The sequence below is a fragment of the Eucalyptus grandis genome, chromosome 8, assembly GCF_016545825.1.
Source record: "Eucalyptus grandis isolate ANBG69807.140 chromosome 8, ASM1654582v1, whole genome shotgun sequence".
NCBI lineage: Eukaryota > Viridiplantae > Streptophyta > Magnoliopsida > Myrtales > Myrtaceae > Eucalyptus > Eucalyptus grandis.
The window spans coordinates 53,631,425-53,639,260 of record NC_052619.1 but is presented as its reverse complement, the minus strand read 5'-3'; positions in this window follow the sequence as shown (position 1 = coordinate 53,639,260).

Below are 7,836 nucleotides of genomic sequence, written 5' to 3'. Positions count from 1 at the left end.
GTGTCTTGGTTTTCAAGGAAGCAAAATACGGTAGCTCTTTCTACAGCGAAGCGAGTATGTAGCTCTTGGAAGTTGTTGTTCACAAATTTTGTGGATAAAAAAACAGCTAAGAGACTTTGGAATTAAAGATTCATGCACGGAGATTAAGTGTGACAACACCAGCTCAATCAATCTCACCAAGAATCCAATTCTTCACTCAAGAGCAAAGCATATAGAGATTTGACATCACTTCATTAGAGATCATGTTCAAAATGGAGAAGTTTCGATTCAGTTTGTTGACTCAAAGAATCAACTGGCGGATATATTTACAAAGCCTTTGGAGAAAAATCAATTTGAAGTTATTCGTTCCAGACTCAACATCTTGAGGTTTGAAGAAGTAAAAGTCTGGAGACTCTCAGACTCAGACAATCAAGATTTTTTACTGTAAGTTATTTTATTCTCACTCAGATTAAATCTAAAAAAGGTACGATCATCTATCCATAATTGATTTTTGCTATTTTCAATTTCCGTGATTATTGCAATCTTTCTTTTTCGAAAATGGAGTTAATTTTAAATGACAGTTATCTAATTTTTGAAAAAGGCAGTTTTTTTTTTAAAAGGCATCTTTTTACTTTCCTTTACGATGTTTGGTATGCCTCTCTTTCGTCCTATATCTTTGTCGGTTTCTCTTCGTTTTACTCCAAAAACCCTAAAAAGCATCGATCTTCCACTTATGTCTTCTTCTCTTGTTTAATCTTCGAAAAGTTGTCATATTTCTTGGGAAAAAAAAGTTTGGAATCTTTCAAAGACTGTGAAAGATGTTGTCTCAAAGGAAGTCTTCGAGGATCACGAACAGGGGGACCGCAGCAAATGCGTGAGGGGCCTACGCACTTTGATCTCACCGAGGGAAGAAGAGTCTCCTAGTCGATGCAGCGAGCTCACAACATTCTCAGCAGCGTCCATCTCCTCCATCTAGACCACAGGATGTTGCTCGTCGAGAAGAGGAAGAAATAATCGAAGATGCAGAACCCGTAAGAACTTTTAAGCCCTCTTTTACCTACAAGCTTTATCGTGCTTTGAAAAGGGGTGGAACTCCTTTGAACTACATTGACGAATTTCTGAGAGACAAAGGGTATAAAAATGAAACCTTCTTTTTACGCACAATGGAACGGTTGGGAATTGCCCCTGCTGGGTCGGCGGAAGAGGCAATGGCAAATATCCCAAGCGATCCACGTGTTGGAGAGTTGAATCAGCCAGATGGGAATGATGATGACAAGTTGTACAGTCAGTTTCAACCGAGAATGGGTGTTGTGGCAAAAATTCGGAGCAAAAGGACAGACTTGTTTCGATCGGAGGAACACAAGCATCTATACTCTAAGTTGTTGAAACGTGGGGTGATAAACCCTAGAAGTGTGGATTTTGATTTCCTTGACGTGAACGTTAATTTGAGGAAAGATTCAGTCTTCTTCAACTTGAACAGTTTTGTTCTAAAACTACAGAAGCCTATGCTGAACTCACTGCATATTTCTATTAGAATCTCAGTTTCTTGGATGCGAATAGATTCTCTTTTTAGTGTCCGAGATCAGGACTGTGTGATGGATGTAGATATGTTGGCTGATGTGATTGGGGTTGAAAGAGGGAGATATCAACCTATCAATGTGTCTATTGCTCGTGCTACGTTGGAACTTGTTAAAGATAGAAGGACAGAGGGAAATTTCCTACTTGAGGATGAGTGCGTTCAACATTCTGCTTCACAAGATTGTGATTAACTGCTTTAGACCAAAATCTACTTCAAAGACTAATGTTTCAAACTCAGAGGCAAAGCTGATGTATGCCATCAATGCTGGGAAAAAGTTCTCTCTTCCTCACACTATTATGTTCCACATGTACAGAGCAGCGGTGAAGGACAAGGGTCAACTTCCTTATCCGGCTCTTGTGACCAAGTTATTCAGACATTTGAATGTTCAGTCTCCCCGGATTCTATGTGTTAGAACTTGTGATCAAATGGTAGTGGGACTGAAAATTGTGTCTAAAATGCGTCTGAAGGAACTCAACAAGGCGTTGAAGAAATTCAAGGAGAAAACCCCTGCCAAGACTCATCAAATCTCTTCGGCAGCAAAAAGAAAAGGGAAGGAGCCCATGGTTGCTCCATCCAAGAAAAGAAGAGCTCTCATCGTTGAGGATGAAGAAGATGAGGATGACATCACCATTTCTGCAATGGCATTGAAGAACCTGAGTCGTTCTGTTCCAGAATCAACGGAATGACAAGAGAAAGACACAGATGAGACAGAACAGAGGACTGGAGAAAGAGAAAATTTGAAAGCAGAGGAGAAAGAAACAGAGGAGAGAGAAGCAGAAGAAAGAGATGCAGAGGAGGAAAGAATTGAAGAAGAAGAAGAGGAGAGAGGAGATCAAGAGGAAGCAGAGCATAAGGAACACTCTTCTCCACCTGAAGGCGTGGAAACAGAGGGAGATCGTGAGAAAAGAGGAATGTCCTCATATCCTGCCACCAGTGAAGGAGTAAGCCGCTCTCTAGCAGATCCAGAGGACATATATGCCTCTCAGTTTCCTGAGGAGGGACATGATGTTTCATCGCCCAATCTGCGTGACTATGCTGATTTGCCATCGTCTGCCTTTACTCCATCTGATCGTGCAGAAGCCAATACGCAGATTGATAATTCAACAGATTTTCGCAGAATTCTTGATGTTCTCTTAGAGATACGGGGTCAGATATATGCTCTGGGATGCGAAGTATAGAATTTGCAAACTGCAAGTCAAGCTTCTTCAGTTTCTTTGAATGATCAAATCCAAGCCCTTGCTCTTCAGATTCAAGCCAATGCTAAGGGTGAAGATGTGGCTCAACTGAAGGAGAAATTGAAAAAGCTGGAAGGCATTGTCCAGTCAATGGGAGATTTCCAGCTTGTTCGTGTTCCCAAGCATTCTTGATTCCATTCTTTTTCCATCTCTACCTTTTTAATGATGACAAAAAGGGGGAGAGATGTGATGCAAATTTGAACTTTGAACTTTTTGAACTTGAACTCTTGATTTATTTTGATGTTTGTTTTGACTTGACTTTTGTGTCTGGCTGTGGACTAGATTTGGGATTGACTGTTTATCTTAAGTACTATTGATATCTTATGGCTTTACTCATCTACAAGACTAACCTATTTTCTGTGGTTGTAGATTCTAGTGTTATCATCAAGCCATCTATCTTTATAAGATATCCATATTTGCTTGAGTAATGTTTTGCAGGTCAAAGTTATCCAAATCTGTAGGAAAGTCTTGTCACCATAAAAAAGGGGGAGATTGTTGGAGAAATCTTCCTGGAGTGGTTTGAAGCTGACAAAACATTTCCATCGGTCTAGTCCGAAGATTTGCAGACTCTTCTATTTAAAGTCGAAGACCTCCGTCTTGCGGACTCAAGACTCAAAGTCTATTCTCATTGACAGTTTCTAGTCCGTCGAAGAAGGCTTATCCAAGACTAGATGTTTTGTTAAGGAATTGATCTTATCGACTGGAGAAGATCTCTTGGCTGGATATGATATAACGGAATCCTTTATTCGGATCAAGATTGATTCAGAGATTGAGGATCCGATGATTGGCTAAGTATATACTTGGAAGGTTCTATTTATGGAAACCGAGATCCTGATTGTATGGGCAAGCAGGATTGATGGGCTATCGTCATGTTCCTTAAATAGCTCGAATGATCTTCCTAATTGATTACGTCCAACGAGAAGATTGGAAGAATTCATTTGGTAAGTGCCAACGGGTATGATGGCATAAAGGAGTATATAAGGAAGACGTTCCAGTTGTTCGAGAGTGTGTGCGATAGAAGAATTCCAAAGTTTGAAGCTCTTTGTTCTTAGTCAATTCATTTATTGAGCGAAATCTTGTACGCAAAAGAGAGTCTATATTCTTGAGAAATCTTGAGGAAGTGTGGTAGAGTATCTACACTGTAGAATCAAGGGAGAGCTTAACAACTCTTTTGTTCATAGTGAAATCCAGCCGATGGGCTGTCAGTGCGGAAGAGTGGACGTAGGCTTAGAAAAAGCCGAACCACTATAATTTATGTGTTCATTTTCTCTTCCCTACTCTCTGCTTTACTTTTATCATAATTCGTTTTGTTAACAAAATGAGAACTTCCTTTCTATTGTCTGTTTAGTATTGCTCACTTATCACGAGAAACTATTTTTACACCTATTCACCCCCCTCTAGATGCTTATACTAGCTATCTCAGAACCCTTTCTCAACCCAAGAAGAATCCTTTCTATAATTCACTCTTGAGCTCAATTTAGACAGGCTCTAAGATTTAGTACGTCAGTTTTGAGGTTGGACGGTGAAATTTGTATTGTGAATTCGGGGGATTAGGCATTTCGAGGTTGGGGGAATAGTATATTGTGTTGTGGAGCTATAGCGCCTGATTGACTAGGGGGAAACTTTAGCTAAATGATCTCTCTCACCGTAGTTTATTGAGTTAGGATCAATGTTGCGCCCAGAATGTTATCAGATTGATCAAGTTTCCTTACATTTGTCCAATACAAATATTCTTATGCCGTTTTAACTTTGGGGATAAAACTTGTTGAGCAAGTCACAGTGATTGAATATCAACTATTCATCTTCTCTCCAAAGGCACTATTGCCTGTGGGTTTTAGGGGCCTAGCTTTATGGGAAAGAGGAGCCTTATGTTGTTTATTTATTCCTCTTTCATCGCATTTCACTATTTATACAGTTCTTTAAGTTCACGAAGACGAAGGCAAAAATATACTAAAATATTGTGTTGATGGATGTTTCCTCAAAGTGATTTCCTTGCTTGATTTGTCGAAATAGCTTGCAAGCTGACATAAGAACTTGCTTCATTGCTTGTAATTGAATGAGCTTGTGACTGCATTTTCAATTGGAAAATTTCTTAACTAGTAAATGCAGAACTTAAGAGTGAGGTCTAGGGCTCACAACACGATACTGGTGGAGTATGCATCTGTCGTAAGTGTTCTTTATAAAGATTTTTGCATTTACTTAAAACTTATTATTACCTATCGGGTTTCACTATTTCAAAACAATAAAATTGTAATTATATATATCCAAAGCATTTTTTTGTAGGTTTACATGTCACATTAGATAGAACTTTTTAGTTGGATGCAGTTCTAATTGTCATGGAAAGACTAAGGTAATTCAATATGTTTTAACTTGACATTGTTGCTAAGGTTGTGTGAAGAATAGATCCTGATTACTAAATGGTCAATTCTTGAGATAAGATTTTGTGGGCATACATGCCGCATCCTTCTTGGCTCCCTTTGATTTGCGAAAAATATTTTTTAGGGAAAACTTTTTTCAAAATTTCTGGTGTTCTGAGGGTGGAAAATGTGGTCAAAGAAATTTTCCAGTCCTTGGGAAAATCCAATCTTTTTTCACGTTAGGACTTCTTTCTCATGTCCTTCCTTCAGAGCTTCATTTCCTCCTTCCTTCCGCCTCTTGGTCATCGTCAAGGAGCTCTTCGGCAAGACCAAGGGTTTGCTCTACGCGATCTCTGATGCTGCCATCTCGTCCTCCTCCAATGCCGTCACAAGCACTGCGGTCGCTAAGCAGAACGGCGATTGGCTCTCCGGTATCACCAATTACATGGAGAGCGCTCTAAAGGATAGCAGAATCAACCTTTGGAGCTAATTGCAGCAGATTGTGGTCTTTTGCTACTATTCCTTTTAATAGCGATTAGCTTGGGATTGGTTGGCCGATGTTGAAACTCTTGCTGGAGGGGGAGTTTCTGTTGAAGCATTGTCTTGAGGATTGCGAATTGCAGATTTAAAAAGGAAGCATGAATGACTGGATAATGTTTGCCTACTAATCTTGAGATTTAAAAATTGGAAGAAAACAAGTTAGGCTACTACTCTTGAGATTTTTTATGATTTTTGGGCACAATATTAAGAAGGACGAGAATTCTTTTTTGGATAATGTTTGCCTTCTCTATGGAGAATGAATCAACTTGTCTTTTTTTCTTCTATAAGAAATTTAGGTGAAGAAATAAATTTTAGTGTCACTTTATGGATCAATTTACTCACGGACCAACTTTCTTCCGATCGAATGGGGTTACAATAATTGAAACTCAACAATCCATACTTTACATAGTAAGCTCACATCTTTATAATTCCGACAGTATTTTGCGCCTTGGCTCAATATATTGAGCCAAGGCACAGGGAGGAATGAGCACAGAGTGTGATTCTCGGCCTTGATGGACTTGGTCCCGAGCTCAGCCTGTGGACCCGGGTTTGCAGAGACTAAGAGACCAAACGTGGGAAATGCATGTCTATTTAGGGGAAAAAATATTTCCTTTGATGAAAAATATTTTCTTTTTTTCATTCTCAAGTCTCAACCAAATATCAGAAAATATGGTCAATTCTTTAAAAAATGACTTTCCAAAAATATTTTTAGAAATGTCATGCTTCTCGTGAAGCATGCGGAGACTTAGGCCCTGTTTGTTTAATTGTGTTTTTGTTCCTCGGAAAAAAATTTGTTCTTTTGTTCCGAGGAATAAAAAAAAAAGAAACGCGTTTGTTTATACTTTTGTTCGGGAACAAAAAAATCTATTTTTTTGTTCTCGGAAATAGATTTGGAATAGAAACAAGAAGTAGAAAAAACTTGTTTCTTGTTCCCGGAATAATTTCGAAAAACACTTTTTCTCTCCTTTTTCTTCTTCTTTTTTTCTTTCTTTTTCTTTCTTCCTTTTCTTTGGCCGTCGCCAGCCTCGACCATAGCCAGTGATTGGCCGACGAGGGCCGGCAGCCTCGGCCGCCACGGCGGCCATGAAGAGGGCTGGCGGCCTCGCCCAGCCATGACAAGGCTCGCCAACCTCCGACGAGGTCGAGCCTCACCGTGGCTAGGCGAGGCTTGGCCTCGCCTTGGCTAAGACTATGGCCGAGGCCGGCGACCGGCCAAAAGGAAGAAAAATAAAAAATAAAAAGGAAAAATAAAATAAAAATATTTAAAAAATTAAAAGAAACAAAAAAATTATACAAGTTTACCAAATATGTTTTTGTTCTTTTTCTATTTCGGGAATACAAATTTTGTGCAGTTAATGCTTTCTTCTGTTAAAAAAATTACTCCCGGAACAGAAATAGTTTTTCTATTTCTGTTCTCGAAACAATTTTTAACGGTAACGTTACTAAACGCGCCCTTAATAGCTTTTGAATTGGTTATTAATGTTTTTTTTTTACTTGAAAGCAGGGATTGGAGGCGATTGAATTGATAGCTGATATTTAGCATTGCTTATAGATATATAATTTGTGTCGTAGTGGCCTACCAATTTGCGATGCTTGTGATGGCTTTACGTTTGAATTTCATCTACTAGTTTGTCTCTATTTCTAAACAATGTGTGCGTGTGTATTATTTGTAGGCATATGTTGGGGGTAGCCAAGGACCCTAGTGCTGCGGTTGTAGCTTTCAAAGGTACTCAAGAATGTAGGTATGCATGTTAACTTTTGCAGTTCCTCCCCTTATAATCGACATGCAAAGGATTTGATGAAAATTTAAGCTAAGAAGAGCAGCCTTCGGTGAATGCGTACACAGGGCACACAGGTCTACTGTCCATAAGAAGGGAAAAGGGTGAATCATTTCCCCCGAGACAGACACGAAGATCATGTGCTTGTAATATTAGATGGAGTAATGAGGCGTAACAGGCTGCATCAGATCACCAATCATTAGATGGATCAGGATTCCTGCTCCTGAGAATTCATTCTACCTTAATAACCAAAAACTACGGAAAAACAAAAACAATAGCATGTTCGTTTTCAAACAGAAAACGAAGAAGAAGAAGATTATCTTATGCACTGAAGATTGGGTTGGTTAGTTCAGAATTATTCGGTGTTT